The following is a 24,475-nucleotide window of genomic DNA, read 5'->3' on the forward strand; positions in this document are numbered from 1 at the left end:
GGAAGGAAGGCGGCCAAAGGAGGTGTTGGTTTTGGGGATGACCAGTGAGATATACCTGCTGGAGCGCCTGCTACGGGTGGGTGTTGTTATAGTGACCAGTAAGCTGAGATAAGGCGGAGCTTGACATAGCATAGACTTATAGATGACCTGGAGCCAGTGGGTCTGGCGTGACGAATATGTAACGAGGGCCAGCCGACTAGAGCATACAGGTCGCAGTGGCCATATCAATACAATTAACTCTTTCTAATTAACACTGTTCTAATGAAAGTACATTTCCATAATAACAGCTATCTTCCGTAAACGTCGAACAAGGATTGAACCCATGTGCTTCAGTTTACAAAAACAGATGACTTAGCACATCTATTTCCTTCTTAGAATGTCAACATTCTGGAAAGTGGGAGTTGTGCAAAAGCTAATTTAACAACTAAATAGACTGAGCAGAGAAGTTGGGGATTAACTTTGGACCGCATACATGTTAAGTATTGGCTCTACCGTAGAGACACATCCCCTTTCTCTAGTAGTTGTGATGCCATATTGAAAAACGTGCTTTTTCTACATTGCTCCAATGAGAGTACATTTCAATGGTATCAGATGTCTTGCACAAAGGCACGGATGGGATTTGAACCCATGATCTTCGGTTTACGAGACCGACGCCTTACCACTTGGCCACCATGCCTATCTATTCAACAATGTATATCAACATTCTGGAAAGTAGTAGTTGTGTAAAGTGGAGAATCTTGGGATTGAACAGAGAACCTCAAACATATACAGCATGCACTCCCCCTCAGAGCTTCCATCCCATTTCATTTGCTGAGAAAATGGAATATTAATTCAATATACTTTTTATATATACCACTCCATTGAAACTACAATGACATGATAGCAGGAATTCTTAAAACAGTTACGGACAGGGATCGAACACAGGAACTTCAGTTTTGAAAATTATGCCATAAAAGTTGGCAACCATGCCACTTCTGTTCTATAAATGTGCGAACAGGGATTGAAAGCATGTTCTTCAGATTACAAGAGCAAATGATTTAGCACATCTCGGTTTCCTGCTAAGAATTTCAACATTCTGGAAAGTAGGTTTTGGGTCAATGCAAAAATGTAAATTGGAGAACCTGGGGATTGAACCCAGGACCTCATACATGCAAAGCATGCGCTCTACCACTGAGCTACATGCCCTATCTGGGGAACATGAAAATGTTTCTTTTTTTGTATTATTTCACCTTTATTTTACCAGGAAAGCTTGTGGAGAACAAGTTCTCATTTACAACTGCGACCTGGCTAAGATAAAGCAAAGCAGTGCAACACAAACAACAACACAGAGTTACACATTTAGAATAAACAAACGTACAGTCAACTACATAATAGTAGAAAAAAAAGAATGCCTATACATAGTGTTTGCAAATGTCGTGAGGAGGTAAGGCAATAAATAGGCCATAGTAGCGAATGAATTACAATTTAGCAAATGAACACTGGTGTGATAGATGAGCAGATGATGATGTGCAAGTAGAAATACTGGTGTGCAAAAGAGCAGAAAGTAAAAAAAACAAAATGGGGATGAGGTAGGTAGATTGGGTGGGCTATTTACAGATGGGCTATGTACAGCTGCAGTGATCGGTTAGCTGCTCAGATAGCTGATGTTTAAAGTTAGTGAGGGAAATATAAGTCTTCATCCAGCTTCAGCGATTTTCGCAATTCGTTCCAGTCATTGGCAGCAGAGAACTGGAAGGAAGGCGGCCAAAGGAGGTGTTGGTTTTGGGGATGACCAGTGAGATATACCTGCTGGAGCGCCTGCTACGGGTGGGTGTTGTTATAGTGACCAGTAAGCTGAGATAAGGCGGAGCTTGACATAGCATAGACTTATAGATGACCTGGAGCCAGTGGGTCTGGCGTGACGAATATGTAACGAGGGCCAGCCGACTAGAGCATACAGGTCGCAGTGGCCATATCAATACAATTAACTCTTTCTAATTAACACTGTTCTAATGAAAGTACATTTCCATAATAACAGCTATCTTCCGTAAACGTCGAACAAGGATTGAACCCATGTGCTTCAGTTTACAAAAACAGATGACTTAGCACATCTATTTCCTTCTTAGAATGTCAACATTCTGGAAAGTGGGAGTTGTGCAAAAGCTAATTTAACAACTAAATAGATTCAGCAGAGAAGTTGGGGATTAACTTTGGACCGCATTCATGTTAAGTATTGGCTCTACCGTAGAGACACATCCCCTTTCTCTAGTATTTGTGATGCCATATTGAAAAACGTGCTTTTTCTACATTGCTCCAATGAGAGTACATTTCAATGGTATCAGATGTCTTGCACAAAGGCACGGATGGGATTTGAACCCATGATCTTCGGTTTACGAGACCGACGCCTTACCACTTGGCCACCATGCCTATCTATTCAACAATGTATATCAACATTCTGGAAAGTAGTAGTTGTGTAAAGTGGAGAATCTTGGGATTGAACAGAGAACCTCAAACATATACAGCATGCACTCCCCCTCAGAGCTTCCATCCCATTTCATTTGCTGAGAAAATGGAATATTAATTCAATATACTTTTTATATATACCACTCCATTGAAACTACAATGACATGATAGCAGGAATTCTTAAAACAGTTACGGACAGGGATCGAACACAGGAACTTCAGTTTTGAAAATTATGCCATAAAAGTTGGCAACCATGCCACTTCTGTTCTATAAATGTGCGAACAGGGATTGAAAGCATGTTCTTCAGATTACAAGAGCAAATGATTTAGCACATCTCGGTTTCCTGCTAAGAATTTCAACATTCTGGAAAGTAGGTTTTGGGTCAATGCAAAAATGTAAATTGGAGAACCTGGGGATTGAACCCAGGACCTCATACATGCAAAGCATGCGCTCTACCACTGAGCTACATGCCCTTTCTGGGGAACATGAAAATGTTTCTTTTTTTGTATTATTTCACCTTTATTTTACCAGGAAAGCTTGTGGAGAACAAGTTCTCATTTACAACTGCGACCTGGCTAAGATAAAGCAAAGCAGTGCAACACAAACAACAACACAGAGTTACACATTTAGAATAAACAAACGTACAGTCAACTACATAATAGTAGAAAAAAAAGAATGCCTATACATAGTGTTTGCAAATGTCGTGAGGAGGTAAGGCAATAAATAGGCCATAGTAGCGAATGAATTACAATTTAGCAAATGAACACTGGTGTGATAGATGAGCAGATGATGATGTGCAAGTAGAAATACTGGTGTGCAAAAGAGCAGAAAGTAAAAAAAACAAAATGGGGATGAGGTAGGTAGATTGGGTGGGCTATTTACAGATGGGCTATGTACAGCTGCAGTGATCGGTTAGCTGCTCAGATAGCTGATGTTTAAAGTTAGTGAGGGAAATATAAGTCTTCATCCAGCTTCAGCGATTTTCGCAATTCGTTCCAGTCATTGGCAGCAGAGAACTGGAAGGAAGGCGGCCAAAGGAGGTGTTGGTTTTGGGGATGACCAGTGAGATATACCTGCTGGAGCGCCTGCTACGGGTGGGTGTTGTTATCGTGACCAGTAAGCTGAGATAAGGCGGAGCTTGACCTAGCATAGACTTATAGATGACCTGGAGCCAGTGGGTCTGGCGTGACGAATATGTAACGAGGGCCAGCCGACTAGAGCATACAGGTCGCAGTGGCCATATCAATACAATTAACTCTTTCTAATTAACACTGTTCTAATGAAAGTACATTTCCATAATAACAGCTATCTTCCGTAAACGTCGAACAAGGATTGAACCCATGTGCTTCAGTTTACAAAAACAGATGACTTAGCACATCTATTTCCTTCTTAGAATGTCAACATTCTGGAAAGTGGGAGTTGTGCAAAAGCTAATTTAACAACTAAATAGATTCAGCAGAGAAGTTGGGGATTAACTTTGGACCGCATTCATGTTAAGTATTGGCTCTACCGTAGAGACACATCCCCTTTCTCTAGTATTTGTGATGCCATATTGAAAAACGTGCTTTTTCTACATTGCTCCAATGAGAGTACATTTCAATGGTATCAGATGTCTTGCACAAAGGCACGGATGGGATTTGAACCCATGATCTTCGGTTTACGAGACCGACGCCTTACCACTTGGCCACCATGCCTATCTATTCAACAATGTATATCAACATTCTGGAAAGTAGTAGTTGTGTAAAGTGGAGAATCTTGGGATTGAACAGAGAACCTCAAACATATACAGCATGCACTCCCCCTCAGAGCTTCCATCCCATTTCATTTGCTGAGAAAATGGAATATTAATTCAATATACTTTTTATATATACCACTCCATTGAAACTACAATGACATGATAGCAGGAATTCTTAAAACAGTTACGGACAGGGATCGAACACAGGAACTTCAGTTTTTGAAAATTATGCCATAAAAGTTGGCAACCATGCCACTTCTGTTCTATAAATGTGCGAACAGGGATTGAAAGCATGTTCTTCAGATTACAAGAGCAAATGATTTAGCACATCTCGGTTTCCTGCTAAGAATTTCAACATTCTGGAAAGTAGGTTTTGGGTCAATGCAAAAATGTAAATTGGAGAAGCTGGGGATTGAACCCAGGACCTCATACATGCAAAGCATGTGCTCTACCACTGAGCTACATCCCCTTTCTGGGAAAAAATAAAATGTTTTTTTTTTTGTATTATTTCACCTTTACCAGGAAAGCTTGTGTAGAACAAGTTCTCATTTACAACTGCGACCTGGCTAAGATAAAGCAAAGCAGTGCAACACAAACAACAACACAGAGTTACACATTTAGAATAAACAAACGTACAGTCAATTACATAATAGTAGAAAAAAAAGAATGTCTATACATAGTGTTTGCAAATGTCGTGAGGAGGTAAGGCAATAAATAGGCCACAGTAGCGAATGAATTACAATTTAGCAAATTAACACTGGTGTGATAGATGAGCAGATGATGATGTGCAAGTAGAAAAACTGGTGTGCAAAAGAGCAGAAAGTAAATAAAAACAAAATGGGGATGAGGTAGGTAGATTGGGTGGGCTATTTACAGATGGGCTATGTACAGCTGCAGTGATCGGTTAGCTGCTCAGAACGCTGATGTTTAAAGTTAGTGAGGGAAATATAAGTCTCCATCCAGCTTCAGCGATTTTTGCAATTCGTTCCAGTCATTGGCAGCAGAGAACTGGAAGGAAAGGCGGCCAAAGGAGGTGTTGGTTTTGGGGATGACCAGTGAGATATACCTGTTGGAGCGCGTGCTACGGGTGGGTGTTGTTATCGTGACCAGTAAGCTGAGATAAGGCGGAGCTTGACCTAGTATAGACTTATAGATGACCTGGAGCCAGTGGGTCTGGCGTGACGAATATGTAACGAGGGCCAGCCGACTAGAGCATACAGGTCGCAGTGGCCATATCAATACAATTAACTCTTTCTTTACACTGTTCTAATGAAAGTACATTTCCATAATAACAGCTATCTTCCGTAAACGTCGAACAAGGATTGAACCCATGTGCTTCAGTTTACAAAAACAGATGACTTAGCACATCTATTTCCTTCTTAGAATGTCAACATTCTGGAAAGTGGGAGTTGTGCAAAAGCTAATTTAACCTGTTGGGGATGGGGGCGCTGTTTAGACTATTTATGCTAATGTGGCTAATTTTTTAAACGGCTTCCCACAAAATCCTTGATCGTACAATATGCATATTATTATTATTATTGGATAGAAAACAGTCTATAGTTTCTATAGGAGTTGAAATTTTGTCTCTAAGTGGAACAGAGCCCATTCTACAGCAATTTCCCTGACATGGAGTCAGATTTGAGAAATGTTGGCCACTTTTCTGAAGTCAGTTAAAAGGGCACTGTCGTTGCTATGACTATACGGACACTTCTTACGTCTTCCCCTGGATGCCTTTACGTGATGACGATTCCAACGGGCTCGATTGCGCGTTCACAGGCCCTACAAATGAAAAAACTCTGAAGCTAGTCATTCTTTGGGAGCTGCGTAACGCGCGTGGAAGACACCGACCCTCTCCTGTTCCAAGCGTTAGTTTAGCCTGTTATATTTCTCCGGTCATCTTTTCACTCGTTATAGGAGTTACAAACATCATAAAGTAGTTAATTTAAAGCGTTTTATAGCAATTTATATCCGTTTAGTGCGATTTTGGGACATTTATTTTTGCAACGATGTGAAAAGTTGGGCATGCTTTTCAGTTCATCCCGAACTCAGTTGACATTTCCACATGGCAAGAGGACAGCTTTCCACCAAAAGACGATTTCTCCCAAGAAAGGATCCTTTGCCCAAGATACTGATGGAAGAACAGCTCAAGGTAGGACATTTTTATTATGATAAATCGTGTTTCTGTCGAAACATTTTAGTGGCTTAGGACGCCATGTTTTTTGACGTAGCTTCGCTTGGCGCAAACTGTATTGAAAAGTAAGGATAAATTAAAAAATGTAATAACGCAATTGTATTAAGAATTAAATTGTCTATCAATCCCTGTCCACCCTATATTTTTTAGTCACGTTTATGAGTATTTATGTATAAGAGTAGATCACTGTCTAAGTGGCGCAAGGACGTTTTCTTTACCAGCTTGTCTACATTTCACATTGTCTAACCATGATTTTGGTGGCTAAATATAAACATTTTCGATCAAACTGTATATGCATGTTGTAATGTGATGTTACAGGAGTGTCATCGGAAGAATTCTGAGAAGGTTAGTGAAAAAATTAATATCTTTTGGCGATGTTGACTTTTATCGCTCACTTTGGCTAGAATCAATGCTGGGCTGCTAATTGCTATGTGCTAAGCTAATATAACGATTTATTGTGTTTTCGCTGTAAGACACTTAGAAAATCTGAAATATTGTCTGTATTCACAGGATCTGTGTCTTTCGATTCGTGTATGCTGTGTATTTTTACGAAATGTTTGATGATTAGTAGTTAGGTAAACACGTTGCTCATTGTAATTATTCTAGTCCATTTGTGATGGTGGGTGCAATTGTAAACTATGCCATATACCTGAAATATGCACTTTTTTCTAACAAAACCTATCCCATACCATAAATATGTTATCAGACTGTCATCTAATGAGTTTTTTTGTTGGTTAGGGGCTATAAATATCTTAGTTTAGCCGAATTGGTGATGGCTACTGGTGTTGGTGGACAAATAAAAGATGGTGGATTATGCTAATGTGTTTTTAGGTAATAGATGTACATCTTTACATATTGTGTCTTCCCTGTAAAACATTTTAAAAATCGGAAATGTTGACTGGATTCATAAGATCTGTGTCTTTCATTAGCTGTATTGGACTTTAATGTGTGAAAGTTAAATATTTTAAAAAAATATTTTTTTTGAATTTCGCGGCACTGGTTTTTCAGTGGGGGGGGGGGGGGGGTGCCGCTAGCGCCACGCTGATCCTAGACAGGTTAACAACTAAATAGACTGAGCAGAGAAGTTGGGGATTAACTTTGGACCGCATTCATGTTAAGTATTGGCTCTACCGTAGAGAAACATCTTCTTTCTCTAGTATTTGTGATGCCATATTGAAAAACATGCTTTTTCTACATTGCTCCAATGAGAGTACATTTCAATGGTATCAGATGTCTTGCATAAAGGCACGGATGGGATTTGAACCCATGAGCTTCGGTTTACGAGACCGACGCCTTACCACTTGGCCACCATGCCTATCTATTCAACAATGTATATCAACATTCTGGAAAGTAGTAGTTGTGTAAAGTGGAGAATCTTGGGATTGAACAGAGAACCTCAAACATATACAGCATGCACTCCCCCTCAGAGCTTCCATCCCATTTCATTTGCTGAGAAAATGGAATATTAATTCAATATACTTTTTAAATACAACACTCCATTGAAACTACAATGAAATGATAGCAGCAATTCTTAAAACAGTTACAGACAGGGATGAAACACATGAACTTCAGTTTTTGAAAATTATGCCATAAAAGTTGGCAACCATGCCACTTCTGTTCTATAAATGTGCGAACAGGGATTGAAAGCATGTTCTTCAGATTACAAGAGCAAATGATTTAGCACATCTCGGTTTCCTGCTAAGAATTTCAACATTCTGGAAAGTAGGTTTTGGGTCAATGCAAAAATGTAAGTTGGAGAACCTGGGGATTGAACCCAGGACCTCATACATGCAAAGCATGCGCTCTACCACTGAGCTACATGCCCTTTCTGGGGAACATGAAAATGTTTCTTTTTTTGTATTATTTCACCTTTATTTTACCAGGAAAGCTTGTGGAGAACAAGTTCTCATTTACAACTGCGACCTGGCTAAGATAAAGCAAAGCAGTGCAACACAAACAACAACACAGAGTTACACATTTAGAATAAACAAACGTACAGTCAACTACATAATAGTAGAAAAAAAAGAATGCCTATACATAGTGTTTGCAAATGTCGTGAGGAGGTAAGGCAATAAATAGGCCATAGTAGCGAATGAATTACAATTTAGCAAATGAACACTGGTGTGATAGATGAGCAGATGATGATGTGCAAGTAGAAATACTGGTGTGCAAAAGAGCAGAAAGTAAAAAAAACAAAATGGGGATGAGGTAGGTAGATTGGGTGGGCTATTTACAGATGGGCTATGTACAGCTGCAGTGATCGGTTAGCTGCTCAGATAGCTGATGTTTAAAGTTAGTGAGGGAAATATAAGGCTTCATCCAGCTTCAGCGATTTTTGCAATTCGTTCCAGTCATTGGCAGCAGAGAACTGGAAGGAAGGCGGCCAAAGGAGGTGTTGGTTTTGGGGATGACCAGTGAGATATACCTGCTGGAGCGCCTGCTACGGGTGGGTGTTGTTATAGTGACCAGTAAGCTGAGATAAGGCGGAGCTTGACATAGCATAGACTTATAGATGACCTGGAGCCAGTGGGTCTGGCGTGACGAATATGTAACGAGGGCCAGCCGACTAGAGCATACAGGTCGCAGTGGCCATATCAATACAATTAACTCTTTCTAATTAACACTGTTCTAATGAAAGTACATTTCCATAATAACAGCTATCTTCCGTAAACGTCGAACAAGGATTGAACCCATGTGCTTCAGTTTACAAAAACAGATGACTTAGCACATCTATTTCCTTCTTAGAATGTCAACATTCTGGAAAGTGGGAGTTGTGCAAAAGCTAATTTAACAACTAAATATACTCAGCAGAGAAGTTGGGGATTAACTTTGGACCGCATACATGTTAAGTATTGGCTCTACCGTAGAGACACATCCCCTTTCTCTAGTAGTTGTGATGCCATATTGAAAAACTTGCTTTTTCTACAGTGCTCCAATGAGAGTACATTTCAATGGTATAAGATGTCTTTCATGAAGGCACGGTTGGGATTTGAACCCATGATCTTCTTTTTACGAGATCGACGCCTTACCACTTGGCCACCATGCCTATCTATACAACAATGTATATCAACATTCTGGAAAGTGGTAGTTGTGAAAAGTGGAGAATCTTGGGATTGAACAGAGGACCTCAAACATATACAGCATGCACTCCCCCTCTGAGCTTCCATCCCATTTCATTTGCTGAGAAAATGGAATATTAATTCAATATACTTATTATATACACCACTCCATTGAAACTACAATGAAATGATAGCAGCAATTCTTAAAACAGTTACGGACAGGGATCGAACACATGAACTTCAGTTTTTGAAAATTATGCCATAAAAGTTGGCAACCATGCCACTTCTGTTCTATAAATGTGCGAACAGGGATTGAAAGCATGTTCTTCAGATTACAAGAGCAAATGATTTAGCACATCTCGGTTTCCTGCTAAGAATTTCAACATTCTGGAAAGTAGGTTTTGGGTCAATGCAAAAATGTAAATTGGAGAAGCTGGGGATTGAACCCAGGACCTCATACATGCAAAGCATGCTTTCTACCACTGAGCTACATCCCATTTCTGGGAAATATTAAAATGTTTTTTTTTTGGTATTATTTCACCTTTATTTACCAGGAAAACTTGTGGAGAACAAGTTCTCATTTACAACTGCGACCTGGCTAAGATAAAGCAAAGCAGTGCAACACAAACAACAACACAGAGTTACACATTTAGAATAAACAAACGTACAGTCAATTACATAATAGTAGAAAAAAAAGAATGTCTATACATAGTGTTTGCAAATGTCGTGAGGAGGTAAGGCAATAAATAGGCCACAGTAGCGAATGAATTACAATTTAGCAAATGAACACTGGTGTGATAGATGAGCAGATGATGATGTGCAAGTAGAAATACTGGTGTGCAAAAGAGCAGAAAGTAAATAAAAACAAAATGGGGATGAAGGAAGGTAGATTGGGTGGGCTATTTACAGATGGGCTATGTACAGCTGCAGTGAACGGTTAGCTGCTCAGATAGCTGATGTTTAAAGTTAGTGAGGGAAATATAAGTCTCCATCCAGCTTCAGCGATTTTTGCAATTCGTTCCAGTCATTGGCAGCAGAGAACTGGAAGGAAGGCGGCCAAAGGAGGTGTTGGTTTTGGGGATGACCAGTGAGATATACCTGCTGGAGCGCCTGCTACGGGTGGGTGTTGTTATAGTGACCAGTAAGCTGAGATAAGGCGGAGCTTGACCAAGCATAGACTTATAGATGACCTGGAGCCAGTGGGTCTGGCGTGACGAATATGTAACGAGGGCCAGCCGACTAGAGCATACAGGTCGCAGTGGCCATATCAATACAATTAACTCTTTCTAATTAACACTGTTCTAATGAAAGTACATTTCCATAATAACAGCTATCTTCCGTAAACGTCGAACAAGGATTGAACCCATGTGCTTCAGTTTACAAAAACAGATGACTTAACACATCTATTTCCTTCTTAGAATGTCAACATTCTGGAAAGTGGGAGTTGTGCAAAAGCTAATTTAACAACTAAATAGAGTGAGCAGAGAATTTGGGGATTAACTTTGGACCACATACAAGTTAAGTATTGGCTCTACCGTAGAGACACATCCCCTTTCTCTAGTAGTTGTGATGCCATATTGAAAACCTTGCTTTTTCTACAGTGCTCCAATGAGAGTACATTGCAATGGTATCAGATGTCTTTCATGAAGGCACGGATGGGATTTGACCCCATGATCTTCGGTTTTCGAGACCGACGCCTTACCACTTGGCCACCATGCCTATCTATACAGCAAGGTATATCAACATTCTGGAAAGTAGTAGTTGTGTAAATGTGTTTTTGGCACACAAATAAACTCAGTGGAGAATCTTGGGATTGAACAGAGGACCTCAAACATATACAGCATGCACTCCCCCTCAGAGCTTCCATCCCATTTCATTTGCTGAGAAAATGGAATATTAATTCAATATACTTTTTATATATACCACTCCATTGAAACTACAATGACATGATAGCAGGAATTCTTAAAACAGTTACGGACAGGGATCGAACACAGGAACTTCAGTTTTTGAAAATTATGCCATAAAAGTTGGCAACCATGCCACTTCTGTTCTATAAATGTGCGAACAGGGATTGAAAGCATGTTCTTCAGATTACAAGAGCAAATGATTTAGCACATCTCGGTTTCCTGCTAAGAATTTCAACATTCTGGAAAGTAGGTTTTGGGTCAATGCAAAAATGTAAATTGGAGAAGCTGGGGATTGAACCCAGGACCTCATACATGCAAAGCATGCGCTCTACCACTGAGCTACATCCCCTTTCTGGGAAAAAAGAAAATGTTTATTTTTTTGTATTATTTCACCTTTACCAGGAAAGCTTGTGGAGAACAAGTTCTCATTTACAACTGCGACCTGGCTAAGATAAAGCAAAGCAGTGCAACACAAACAACAACACAGAGTTACACATTTAGAATAAACAAACGTACAGTCAATTACATAATAGTAGAAAAAAAAGAATGTCTATACATAGTGTTTGCAAATGTCGTGAGGAGGTAAGGCAATAAATAGGCCACAGTAGCGAATGAATTACAATTTAGCAAATTAACACTGGTGTGATAGATGAGCAGATGATGATGTGCAAGTAGAAAAACTGGTGTGCAAAAGAGCAGAAAGTAAATAAAAACAAAATGGGGATGAGGTAGGTAGATTGGGTGGGCTATTTACAGATGGGCTATGTACAGCTGCAGTGATCGGTTAGCTGCTCAGATAGCTGATGTTTAAATTTAGTGAGGGAAATATAAGTCTCCATCCAGCTTCAGCGATTTTTGCAATTCGTTCCAGTCATTGGCAGCAGAGAACTGGAAGGAAAGGCGGCCAAAGGAGGTGTTGGTTTTGGGGATTGACCAGTGAGATATACCTGCTGGAGCGCGTGCTACGGGTGGGTGTTGTTATCGTGACCAGTAAGCTGAGATAAGGCGGAGCTTGACCTAGTATAGACTTATAGATGACCTGGAGCCAGTGGGTCTGGCGTGACGAATATGTAACGAGGGCCAGCCGACTAGAGCATACAGGTCGCAGTGGCCATATCAATACAATTAACTCTTTCTAATTAACACTGTTCTAATGAAAGTACATTTCCATAATAACAGCTATCTTCCGTAAACGTCGAACAAGGATTGAACCCATGTGCTTCAGTTTACAAAAACAGATGACTTAACACATCTATTTCCTTCTTAGAATGTCAACATTCTGGAAAGTGGGAGTTGTGCAAAAGCTAATTTAACAACTAAATAGAGTGAGCAGAGAATTTGGGGATTAACTTTGGACCACATACAAGTTAAGTATTGGCTCTACCGTAGAGACACATCCCCTTTCTCTAGTAGTTGTGATGCCATATTGAAAACCTTGCTTTTTCTACAGTGCTCCAATGAGAGTACATTGCAATGGTATCAGATGTCTTTCATGAAGGCACGGATGGGATTTGACCCCATGATCTTCGGTTTTCGAGACCGACGCCTTACCACTTGGCCACCATGCCTATCTATACAGCAAGGTATATCAACATTCTGGAAAGTAGTAGTTGTGTAAATGTGTTTTTGGCACACAAATAAACTCAGTGGAGAATCTTGGGATTGAACAGAGGACCTCAAACATATACAGCATGCACTCCCCCTCAGAGCTTCCATCCCATTTCATTTGCTGAGAAAATGGAATATTAATTCAATATACTTTTTATATATACCACTCCATTGAAACTACAATGACATGATAGCAGGAATTCTTAAAACAGTTACGGACAGGGATCGAACACAGGAACTTCAGTTTTTGAAAATTATGCCATAAAAGTTGGCAACCATGCCACTTCTGTTCTATAAATGTGCGAACAGGGATTGAAAGCATGTTCTTCAGATTACAAGAGCAAATGATTTAGCACATCTCGGTTTCCTGCTAAGAATTTCAACATTCTGGAAAGTAGGTTTTGGGTCAATGCAAAAATGTAAATTGGAGAAGCTGGGGATTGAACCCAGGACCTCATACATGCAAAGCATGCGCTCTACCACTGAGCTACATCCCCTTTCTGGGAAAAAAGAAAATGTTTATTTTTTTGTATTATTTCACCTTTACCAGGAAAGCTTGTGGAGAACAAGTTCTCATTTACAACTGCGACCTGGCTAAGATAAAGCAAAGCAGTGCAACACAAACAACAACACAGAGTTACACATTTAGAATAAACAAACGTACAGTCAATTACATAATAGTAGAAAAAAAAGAATGTCTATACATAGTGTTTGCAAATGTCGTGAGGAGGTAAGGCAATAAATAGGCCACAGTAGCGAATGAATTACAATTTAGCAAATTAACACTGGTGTGATAGATGAGCAGATGATGATGTGCAAGTAGAAAAACTGGTGTGCAAAAGAGCAGAAAGTAAATAAAAACAAAATGGGGATGAGGTAGGTAGATTGGGTGGGCTATTTACAGATGGGCTATGTACAGCTGCAGTGATCGGTTAGCTGCTCAGATAGCTGATGTTTAAATTTAGTGAGGGAAATATAAGTCTCCATCCAGCTTCAGCGATTTTTGCAATTCGTTCCAGTCATTGGCAGCAGAGAACTGGAAGGAAAGGCGGCCAAAGGAGGTGTTGGTTTTGGGGATTGACCAGTGAGATATACCTGCTGGAGCGCGTGCTACGGGTGGGTGTTGTTATCGTGACCAGTAAGCTGAGATAAGGCGGAGCTTGACCTAGTATAGACTTATAGATGACCTGGAGCCAGTGGGTCTGGCGTGATGAATATGTAACGAGGGCCAGCCGACTAGAGCATACAGGTCGCAGTGGCCATATCAATACAATTAACTCTTTCTTTACACTGTTCTAATGAAAGTACATTTCCTTAATAACAGCTATCTTCCGTAAACGTCGAACAAGGATTGAACCCATGTGCTTCAGTTTACAAAAACAGATGACTTAACACATTTATTTCCTTCTTAGAATGTCAACATTCTGGAAAGTGGGAGTTGTGCAAAAGCTAATTTAACAACTAAATAGAGTGAGCAGAGAATTTGGGGATTAACTTTGGACCACATACAAGTTAAGTATTGGCTCTACCGTAGAGACACATCCCCTTTCTCTAGTAGTTGTGATGCCATATTGAAAACCTTGCTTTTTCTACAGTGCTCCAATGAGAGTACATTGCAAAAGTATCAGATGTCTTTCATGAAGGCACGGATGGGACTTGAACCCATGATCTTCGGTTTTCGAGACCGACGCCTTACCACTTGGCCACCATGCCTATCTATACAACAAGGTATATCAACATTCTGGAAAGTAGTAGTTGTGTAAATGTGTTTTTGGCACACAAATAAACTCAGTGGAGAATCTTGGGATTGAACAGAGGACCTCAAACATATACAGCATGCACTCCCCCTCAGAGCTTCCATCCCATTTCATTTGCTGAGAAAATGGAATATTAATTCAATATACTTTTTAAATACAACACTCCATTGAAACTACAATGAAATGATAGCAGCAATTCTTAAAACAGTTACGGACAGGGATGAAACACATGAACTTCAGTTTTTGAAAATTATGCCATAAAAGTTGGCAACCATGCCACTTCTGTTCTATAAATGTGCGAACAGGGATTGAAAGCATGTTCTTCAGATTACAAGACCAAATGATTTAGCACATCTCGGTTTCCTGCTAAGAATTTCAACATTCTGGAAAGTAGGTTTTGGGTCAATGCAAAAATGTAAATTGGAGAACCTGGGGATTGAACCCAGGACCTCATACATGCAAAGCATGCGCTCTACCACTGAGCTACATGCCCTTTCTGGGGAACATGAAAATGTTTCTTTTTTTGTATTATTTCACCTTTATTTTACCAGGAAAGCTTGTGGAGAACAAGTTCTCATTTACAACTGCGACCTGGCTAAGATAAAGCAAAGCAGTGCAACACAAACAACAACACAGAGTTACACATTTAGAATAAACAAACGTACAGTCAACTACATAATAGTAGAAAAAAAAGAATGCCTATACATAGTGTTTGCAAATGTCGTGAGGAGGTAAGGCAATAAATAGGCCATAGTAGCGAATGAATTACAATTTAGCAAATGAACACTGGTGTGATAGATGAGCAGATGATGATGTGCAAGTAGAAATACTGGTGTGCAAAAGAGCAGAAAGTAAAAAAAACAAAATGGGGATGAGGTAGGTAGATTGGGTGGGCTATTTACAGATGGGCTATGTACAGCTGCAGTGATCGGTTAGCTGCTCAGATAGCTGATGTTTAAAGTTAGTGAGGGAAATATAAGTCTTCATCCAGCTTCAGCGATTTTCGCAATTCGTTCCAGTCATTGGCAGCAGAGAACTGGAAGGAAGGCGGCCAAAGGAGGTGTTGGTTTTGGGGATGACCAGTGAGATATACCTGCTGGAGCGCCTGCTACGGGTGGGTGTTGTTATAGTGACCAGTAAGCTGAGATAAGGCGGAGCTTGACATAGCATAGACTTATAGATGACCTGGAGCCAGTGGGTCTGGCGTGACGAATATGTAACGAGGGCCAGCCGACTAGAGCATACAGGTCGCAGTGGCCATATCAATACAATTAACTCTTTCTAATTAACACTGTTCTAATGAAAGTACATTTCCATAATAACAGCTATCTTCCGTAAACGTCGAACAAGGATTGAACCCATGTGCTTCAGTTTACAAAAACAGATGACTTAGCACATCTATTTCCTTCTTAGAATGTCAACATTCTGGAAAGTGGGAGTTGTGCAAAAGCTAATTTAACAACTAAATAGACTGAGCAGAGAAGTTGGGGATTAACTTTGGACCGCATACATGTTAAGTATTGGCTCTAACGTAGAGACACATCCCCTTTCTCTAGTAGTTGTGATGCCATATTGAAAAACGTGCTTTTTCTACATTGCTCCAATGAGAGTACATTTCAATGGTATCAGATGTCTTGCACAAAGGCACGGATGGGATTTGAACCCATGATCTTCGGTTTACGAGACCGACGCCTTACCACTTGGCCACCATGCCTATCTATTCAACAATGTATATCAACATTCTGGAAAGTAGTAGTTGTGTAAAGTGGAGAATCTTGGGATTGAACAGAGAACCTCAAACATATACAGCATGCACTCCCCCTCAGAGCTTCCATCCCATTTCATTTGCTGAGAAAATGGAATATTAATTCAATATACTTTTTATATATTCCACTCCATTGAAACTACAATGACATGATAGCAGGAATTCTTAAAACAGTTACGGACAGGGATCGAACACAGGAACTTCAGTTTTTGAAAATTATGCCATAAAAGTTGGCAACCATGCCACTTCTGTTCTATAAATGTGCGAACAGGGATTGAAAGCATGTTCTTCAGATTACAAGAGCAAATGATTTAGCACATCTCGGTTTCCTGCTAAGAATTTCAACATTCTGGAAAGTAGGTTTTGGGTCAATGCAAAAATGTAAATTGGAGAACCTGGGGATTGAACCCAGGACCTCATACATGCAAAGCATGCGCTCTACCACTGAGCTACATGCCCTTTCTGGGGAACATGAAAATGTTTCTTTTTTTGTATTATTTCACCTTTATTTTACCAGGAAAGCTTGTGGAGAACAAGTTCTCATTTACAACTGCGACCTGGCTAAGATAAAGCAAAGCAGTGCAACACAAACAACAACACAGAGTTACACATTTAGAATAAACAAACGTACAGTCAACTACATAATAGTAGAAAAAAAAGAATGCCTATACATAGTGTTTGCAAATGTCGTGAGGAGGTAAGGCAATAAATAGGCCATAGTAGCGAATGAATTACAATTTAGCAAATGAACACTGGTGTGATAGATGAGCAGATGATGATGTGCAAGTAGAAATACTGGTGTGCAAAAGAGCAGAAAGTAAAAAAAACAAAATGGGGATGAGGTAGGTAGATTGGGTGGGCTATTTACAGATGGGCTATGTACAGCTGCAGTGATCGGGTAGCTGCTCAGATAGCTGATGTTTAAAGTTAGTGAGGGAAATATAAGTCTTCATCCAGCTTCAGCGATTTTCGCAATTCGTTCCAGTCATTGGCAGCAGAGAACTGGAAGGAAGGCGGCCAAAGGAGGTGTTGGTTTTGGGGATGACCAGTGAGATATACCTGCTGGAGCGCCTGCTACGGGTGGGTGTTGTTATAGTGACCAGTAAGCTGAGATAAGGCGGAGCTTGACATAGCATAGACTTATAGATGACCTGGAGCCAGTGGGTCTGGCGTGACGAATATGTAACGAGGGCCAGCCGACTAGAGCATACAGGTCGCAGTGGCCATATCAATACAATTAACTCTTTCTAATTAACACTGTTCTAATGAAAGTACATTTCCATAATAACAGCTATCTTCCGTAAACGTCGAACAAGGATTGAACCCATGTGCTTCAGTTTACAAAAACAGATGACTTAGCACATCTATTTCCTTCTTAGAATGTCAACATTCTGGAAAGTGGGAGTTGTGCAAAAGCTAATTTAACAACTAAATAGACTCAGCAGAGAAGTTGGGGATTAACTTTGGACCACATGCATGTTAAGTATTGGCTCTACCGTAGAGACACATCCCCTTTCTCTAGTAGTTGTGATGCCATATTGAAAAACTTGCTTTTTCTACAGTGCTCCAATGAGAGTACATTTCAATGGTATAAGATGTCTTTCATGAAGGCACGGTTGGGATTTGAACCCATGATCTTCTTTTTACGAGATCGATGCCTTACCACTTGGCCACCATGCCTATCTATACAACAATGTATATCAACATTCTGGAAAGTAGTAGTTGTGTAAAGTGGAGAATCTTGGGATTGAACAGAGGACCTCAAACATATACAGCATGCACTCCCCCTCTGAGCTTCCATCCCATTTCATTTACTGAGAAAATGGAATATTGATTCAATATACTTTTTATATACACCACTCCATTGAAACTACAATGAAATGATGGCAGCAATTCTTAAAACAGTTACGGACAGGGATCGAACACATGAACTTCAGTTTTGGAAAATTATGCCATAAAAGTTGGCAACCATGCCACTTCTGTTCTATAAATGTGCGAACAGGGATTGAAAGCATGTTCTTCAGATTACAAGCCCAAATGATTTAGCACATCTCTGTTTCCTGCTAAGAATTTCAACATTCTGGAAAGTAGGTTTTGGGTCAATGCAAAAATGTAAATTGGAGAAGCTGGGGATTGAACTCAGGACCTCATACATGCAAAGCATGCGCCCTACCATTGAGCTACATCCCCTTTCTGGGAAATAAGAAAATGTTTCTTTTTTTGTATTATTCCACCTTTATTTTACCAGGAAAGCTTGTGGAGAACAAGTTCTCATTTACAACTGCGACCTGGCTAAGATAAAGCAAAGCAGTGCAACACAAACAACAACACAGAGTTACACATTTAGAATAAACAAACGTACAGTCAATTACATAATAGTAGAAAAAAAAGAATGTCTATACATGCAAATGTCGTGGGCTCCGGGCAGCCGAGCGGAAATGGAGGAAAACTCGCCTCCCTGCGGACCTGGCATCCTTTCACTCCCTCCTCTCTACATTTTCCTCTTCTGTCTCTGCTGCTAAAGCCACTTTCTACCACTCTAAATTCCAAGCATCTGCCTCTAACCCTAGGAAGCTCTTTGCCACCTTCTCCTCCCTCCTAAATCCTCCTCCCCCTCCCCCCCCCTCCTCCCTCTCTGCAGACGACTTCGTCAACCATTTTGAAAAGAAGGTCGACGACATCCGATCCTCGTTCGCTAAGTCAAACGACACCGCTGGTTCTGCTCACACTGCCCAACCCTGTGCTTTGACCTCTTTCTCCCCTCTCTCTCCAGATGAAATCTCGCGTCTTGTGACGGCCGGCCGCCCAACAACCTGCCCGCTTGACCCTATCCCCTCCTCTCTTCTCCAGACCATTTCCGGAGACCTTCTACCTTACCTCACCTCGCTCATCAACTCATCCTTGACCGCTGGCTACGTCCCTTCCGTCTTCAAGAGAGCGAGAGTTGCACCCCTTCTGAAAAAACCTACACTCGATCCCTCCGATGTCAACAACTACAGACCAGTATCCCTTCTTTCTTTTCTCTCCAAAACTCTTGAACGTGCCGTCCTTGGCCAGCTCTCCTGCTATCTCTCTCAGAATGACCTTCTTGATCCAAATCAGTCAGGTTTCAAGACTAGTCACTCAACTGAGACTGCTCTTCTCTGTATCACGGAGGCGCTCCGCACTGCTAAAGCTAACTCTCTCTCCTCTGCTCTCATCCTTCTAGACCTATCGGCTGCCTTCGATACTGTGAACCATCAGATCCTCCTCTCCACCCTCTCCGAGTTGGGCATCTCCGGCACGGCCCACGCTTGGATTGCGTCCTACCTGACAGGTCGCTCCTACCAGGTGGCGTGGCGAGAATCTGTCTCCTCACCACGCGCTCTCACCACTGGTGTCCCCCAGGGCTCTGTTCTAGGCCCTCTCCTATTCTCGCTATACACCAAGTCACTTGGCTCTGTCATAACCTCACATGGTCTCTCCTATCATTGCTATGCAGACGACACACAATTAATCTTCTCCTTTCCCCCTTCTGATGACCAGGTGGCGAATCGCATCTCTGCATGTCTGGCAGACATATCAGTGTGGATGACGGATCACCACCTCAAGCTGAACCTCGGCAAGACGGAGCTGCTCTTCCTCCCGGGGAAGGACTGTCCGTTCCATGATCTCGCCATCACGGTCGACAACTCCATTGTGTCCTCCTCCCAGAGCGCTAAGAACCTTGGCGTGATCCTGGACAACACCCTGTCGTTCTCCACCAACATCAAGGCGGTGGCCCGTTCCTGTAGGTTCATGCTCTACAACATCCGCAGAGTACGACCCTGCCTCACACAGGAAGCGGCGCAGGTCCTAATCCAGGCACTTGTCATCTCCCGTCTGGATTACTGCAACTCGCTGCTGGCTGGGCTCCCTGCCTGTGCCATTAAACCCCTACAACTCATCCAGAACGCCGCAGCCCGTCTGGTGTTCAACCTTCCCAAGTTCTCTCACGTCACCCCGCTCCTCCGCTCTCTCCACTGGCTTCCAGTTGAAGCTCGCATCCGCTACAAGACCATGGTGCTTGCCTACGGAGCTGTGAGGGGAACGGCACCTCAGTACCTTCAGGCTCTGATCAGGCCCTACACCCAAACAAGGGCACTGCGTTCATCCACCTCTGGCCTGCTCGCCTCCCTACCACTGAGGAAGTACAGTTCCCGCTCAGCCCAGTCAAAACTGTTCGCTGCTCTGGCCCCCCAATGGTGGAACAAACTCCCTCACGACGCCAGGACAGCGGAGTCAATCACCACCTTCCGGAGACACCTGAAACCCCACCTCTTCAAGGAATACCTAGGATAAAGCAATCCTTCTGCCCCCCCCCCCCCCCCCCCCCTCCCTTAAAAGATCTGATGCACTATTGTAAAGTGGCTGTTCCACTGGATGTCATAAGGTGAATGCACCAATTTGTAAGTCGCTCTGGATAAGAGCGTCTGCTAAATGACTTAAATGTAAATGTAAATGTGAGGAGGTAAGGCAATAAATAGGCCATAGTAGCGAATTAATTACAATTTAGCAAATGAACATTGGTGTGATAGATGAGCAGATGATGATGTGCAAGTAGAAATACTGGTGTGCAAAAGAGCAGAAAGTAAATAAAAACAAAATGGGGATGAGGTAGGTAGATTGGGTGGGCTATTTACAGATGGGCTATGTACAGCTGCAGTGATCGGTTAGCTGCTCAGATAGCTGATGTTTAAAGTTAGTGAGGGAAATATAAGTCTCCATCCAGCTTCGGTGATTTTTGCAATTCGTTCCAGTCATTGGCAGCAGAAACCTGGCAGGAAAGGCGGCCAAAGGAGGTGTTGGTTTTGGGGATGACCAGTGAGATATACCTGCTGGAGCGCGTGCTACGGGTGGGGGTTGTTATCGTGACCAGTAAGCTGAGATAAGGCGGAGCTTGACCTAGCATAGACTTATAGATGACCTGGAGCCAGTGGGTCTGGCGTGACGAATATGTAACGAGGGCCAGCCGACTAGAGCATACAGGTCGCAGTGGCCATATCAATACAATTAACTCTTTCTTTACACTGTTCTAATGAAAGTACATTTCCATAATAACAGCTATCTTCCGTAAACGTAGAACAAGGATTGAACCCATGTGCTTCAGTTTACAAAAACAGATGACTTAGTACATCTATTTCCTTCTTAGAATGTCAACATTCTGGAAAGTGGGAGTTGTGCAAAAGCTAATTTAACAACTAAATAGACTCAGCAGAGAAGTTGGGGATTAACTTTGGACCGCATACATGTTAAGTATTGGCTCTACCGTAGAGACACATCCCCTTTCTCTAGTAGTTGTGATGCCATATTGAAAAACTTGCTTTTTCTACAGTGCTCCAATGAGAGTACATTTCAATGGTATCAGATGTCTTTCATGAAGGCACGGATGGGATTTGAACCCATGATCTTCTTTTTACGAGATCGACGCCTTACAACTTGGCCACCATGCCTATCTATCCAACAAAGTAGTAGTTGTTGTGAAAATGTGTTTTTGGCACACAAATAAACTCAGTGGAGAATCTTGGGATTGAACAGAGGACCTCAAACATATACAGCATGCACTCCCCCTCTGAGCTTCCATCCCATTTCATTTACTGAGAAAATGGAATATTAATTCAATATACTTTTTATGTATACCACTCCATTGAAACTACAATGAAATGATAGCAGGAATTCTTAAAACAGTTACGGACAGGGATCGAACACATGAACTTCAGTTTTTGAAAATTATGCCATAAAAGTTGGCAACCATGCCACTTCTGTTCTATAAATGTGCGAACAGGGATTGAAAGCATGTTCTTCAGATTACAAGAGCAAATGATTTAGCACATCTCGGTTTCCTGCTAAGAATTTCAACATTCTGGAAAGTAGGTTTTGGGTCAATGCAAAAATGTAAATTGGAGAAGCTGGGGATTGAACCCAGGACCTCATAAATGCAAAGCATGCGCTCTACCACTGAGCTACATCCCCTTTCTGGGGAAGAAGAAAATGTTTATTTTTTTGTATTATTTCACCTATATTTTACCAGGAAAGCTTGTGGAGAACAAGTTCTCATTTACAACTGCGACCTGGCTAAGATAAAGCAAAGCAGTGCAACACAAACAACAACACAGAGTTACACATTTAGAATAAACAAACGTACAGTCAATTACATAATAGTAGAAAAAAAAGAATGTCTATTCATAGTGTTTGCAAATGTCGTGAGGAGGTAAGGCAATAAATAGGCCATAGTAGCGAATGAATTACAATTTAGCAAATTAACACTGGTGTGATAGATGAGCAGATGATGATGTGCAAGTAGAAATACTGGTGTGCAAAAGAGCAGAAAGTAAATAAAAACAAAATGGGGATGAAGGAAGGTAGATTGGGTGGGCTATTTACAGATGGGCTATGTACAGCTGCAGTGAACGGTTAGCTGCTCAGATAGCTGATGTTTAAAGTTAGTGAGGGAAATATAAGTCTCCATCCAGCTTCGGTGATTTTTGCAATTCGTTCCAGTCATTGGCAGCAGAAACCTGGCAGGAAAGGCGGCCAAAGGAGGTGTTGGTTTTGGGGATGACCAGTGAGATATACCTGCTGGAGCGCGTGCTACGGGTGGGGGTTGTTATCGTGACCAGTAAGCTGAGATAAGGCGGAGCTTGACCTAGCATAGACTTATAGATGACCTGGAGCCAGTGGGTCTGGCGTGACGAATATGTAACGAGGGCCAGCCGACTAGAGCATACAGGTCGCAGTGGCCATATCAATACAATTAACTCTTTCTTTACACTGTTCTAATGAAAGTACATTTCCATAATAACAGCTATCTTCCGTAAACGTAGAACAAGGATTGAACCCATGTGCTTCAGTTTACAAAAACAGATGACTTAGTACATCTATTTCCTTCTTAGAATGTCAACATTCTGGAAAGTGGGAGTTGTGCAAAAGCTAATTTAACAACTAAATAGACTCAGCAGAGAAGTTGGGGATTAACTTTGGACCGCATTCATGTTAAGTATTGGCTCTACCGTAGAGACACATCCCCTTTCTCTAGTAGTTGTGATGCCATATTGAAAAACTTGCTTTTTCTACAGTGCTCCAATGAGAGTACATTTCAATGGTATCAGATGTCTTTCATGAAGGCACGGATGGGATTTGAACCCATGATCTTCTTTTTACGAGATCGACGCCTTACAACTTGGCCACCATGCCTATCTATACAACAAAGTAGTAGTTGTTGTGAAAATGTGTTTTTGGCACACAAATAAACTCAGTGGAGAATCTTGGGATTGAACAGAGGACCTCAAACATATACAGCATGCACTCCCCCTCTGAGCTTCCATCCCATTTCATTTACTGAGAAAATGGAATATTAATTCAATATACTTTTTATGTATACCACTCCATTGAAACTACAATGAAATGATAGCAGGAATTCTTAAAACAGTTACGGACAGGGATCGAACACATGAACTTCAGTTTTTGAAAATTATGCCATAAAAGTTGGCAACCATGCCACTTCTGTTCTATAAATGTGCGAACAGGGATTGAAAGCATGTTCTTCAGATTACAAGAGCAAATGATTTAGCACATCTCGGTTTCCTGCTAAGAATTTCAACATTCTGGAAAGTAGGTTTTGGGTCAATGCAAAAATGTAAATTGGAGAAGCTGGGGATTGAACCCAGGACCTCATAAATGCAAAGCATGCGCTCTACCACTGAGCTACATCCCCTTTCTGGGGAAGAAGAAAATGTTTATTTTTTTGTATTATTTCACCTATATTTTACCAGGAAAGCTTGTGGAGAACAAGTTCTCATTTACAACTGCGACCTGGCTAAGATAAAGCAAAGCAGTGCAACACAAACAACAACACAGAGTTACACATTTAGAATAAACAAACGTACAGTCAATTACATAATAGTAGAAAAAAAAGAATGTCTATTCATAGTGTTTGCAAATGTCGTGAGGAGGTAAGGCAATAAATAGGCCATAGTAGCGAATGAATTACAAT

General features: G+C 41.3%; 11 non-coding genes across 11 annotated transcripts; all 11 read right to left on the bottom strand.

Annotated features, from left to right (window-relative positions):
- Positions 1-604: 604 nt before the first annotated feature.
- Positions 605-676, bottom strand: trnat-cgu (transfer RNA threonine (anticodon CGU)). Its single transcript has one exon. It is a non-coding gene; the product is annotated as a tRNA-Thr (tRNA).
- A 1,658-nt stretch (positions 677-2,334) lies between these two features.
- On the bottom strand, positions 2,335-2,406 carry trnat-cgu (transfer RNA threonine (anticodon CGU)). The gene has a single exon. It is a non-coding gene; the product is annotated as a tRNA-Thr (tRNA).
- A 1,658-nt stretch (positions 2,407-4,064) lies between these two features.
- trnat-cgu (transfer RNA threonine (anticodon CGU)) lies at positions 4,065-4,136 on the bottom strand. Its single transcript has one exon. It is a non-coding gene; the product is annotated as a tRNA-Thr (tRNA).
- Positions 4,137-4,574: 438 nt separating this feature from the next.
- On the bottom strand, positions 4,575-4,646 carry trnaa-ugc (transfer RNA alanine (anticodon UGC)). Its single transcript has one exon. It is a non-coding gene; the product is annotated as a tRNA-Ala (tRNA).
- A 2,965-nt stretch (positions 4,647-7,611) lies between these two features.
- trnat-cgu (transfer RNA threonine (anticodon CGU)) lies at positions 7,612-7,683 on the bottom strand. The gene has a single exon. It is a non-coding gene; the product is annotated as a tRNA-Thr (tRNA).
- Positions 7,684-11,074: 3,391 nt separating this feature from the next.
- trnas-cga (transfer RNA serine (anticodon CGA)) lies at positions 11,075-11,146 on the bottom strand. The gene has a single exon. It is a non-coding gene; the product is annotated as a tRNA-Ser (tRNA).
- Positions 11,147-11,611: 465 nt separating this feature from the next.
- Positions 11,612-11,683, bottom strand: trnaa-ugc (transfer RNA alanine (anticodon UGC)). The gene has a single exon. It is a non-coding gene; the product is annotated as a tRNA-Ala (tRNA).
- Positions 11,684-12,830: 1,147 nt separating this feature from the next.
- trnas-cga (transfer RNA serine (anticodon CGA)) lies at positions 12,831-12,902 on the bottom strand. Its single transcript has one exon. It is a non-coding gene; the product is annotated as a tRNA-Ser (tRNA).
- Positions 12,903-13,367: 465 nt separating this feature from the next.
- On the bottom strand, positions 13,368-13,439 carry trnaa-ugc (transfer RNA alanine (anticodon UGC)). Its single transcript has one exon. It is a non-coding gene; the product is annotated as a tRNA-Ala (tRNA).
- Positions 13,440-14,583: 1,144 nt separating this feature from the next.
- trnas-cga (transfer RNA serine (anticodon CGA)) lies at positions 14,584-14,655 on the bottom strand. Its single transcript has one exon. It is a non-coding gene; the product is annotated as a tRNA-Ser (tRNA).
- Positions 14,656-16,341: 1,686 nt separating this feature from the next.
- trnat-cgu (transfer RNA threonine (anticodon CGU)) lies at positions 16,342-16,413 on the bottom strand. Its single transcript has one exon. It is a non-coding gene; the product is annotated as a tRNA-Thr (tRNA).
- Between the last annotated feature and the right edge of the window lie 8,062 nt (positions 16,414-24,475).

This window comes from Salvelinus fontinalis, unplaced genomic scaffold (genome assembly GCF_029448725.1).
Source record: "Salvelinus fontinalis isolate EN_2023a unplaced genomic scaffold, ASM2944872v1 scaffold_0458, whole genome shotgun sequence".
NCBI classification, from domain to species: Eukaryota; Metazoa; Chordata; class Actinopteri; order Salmoniformes; family Salmonidae; genus Salvelinus; species Salvelinus fontinalis.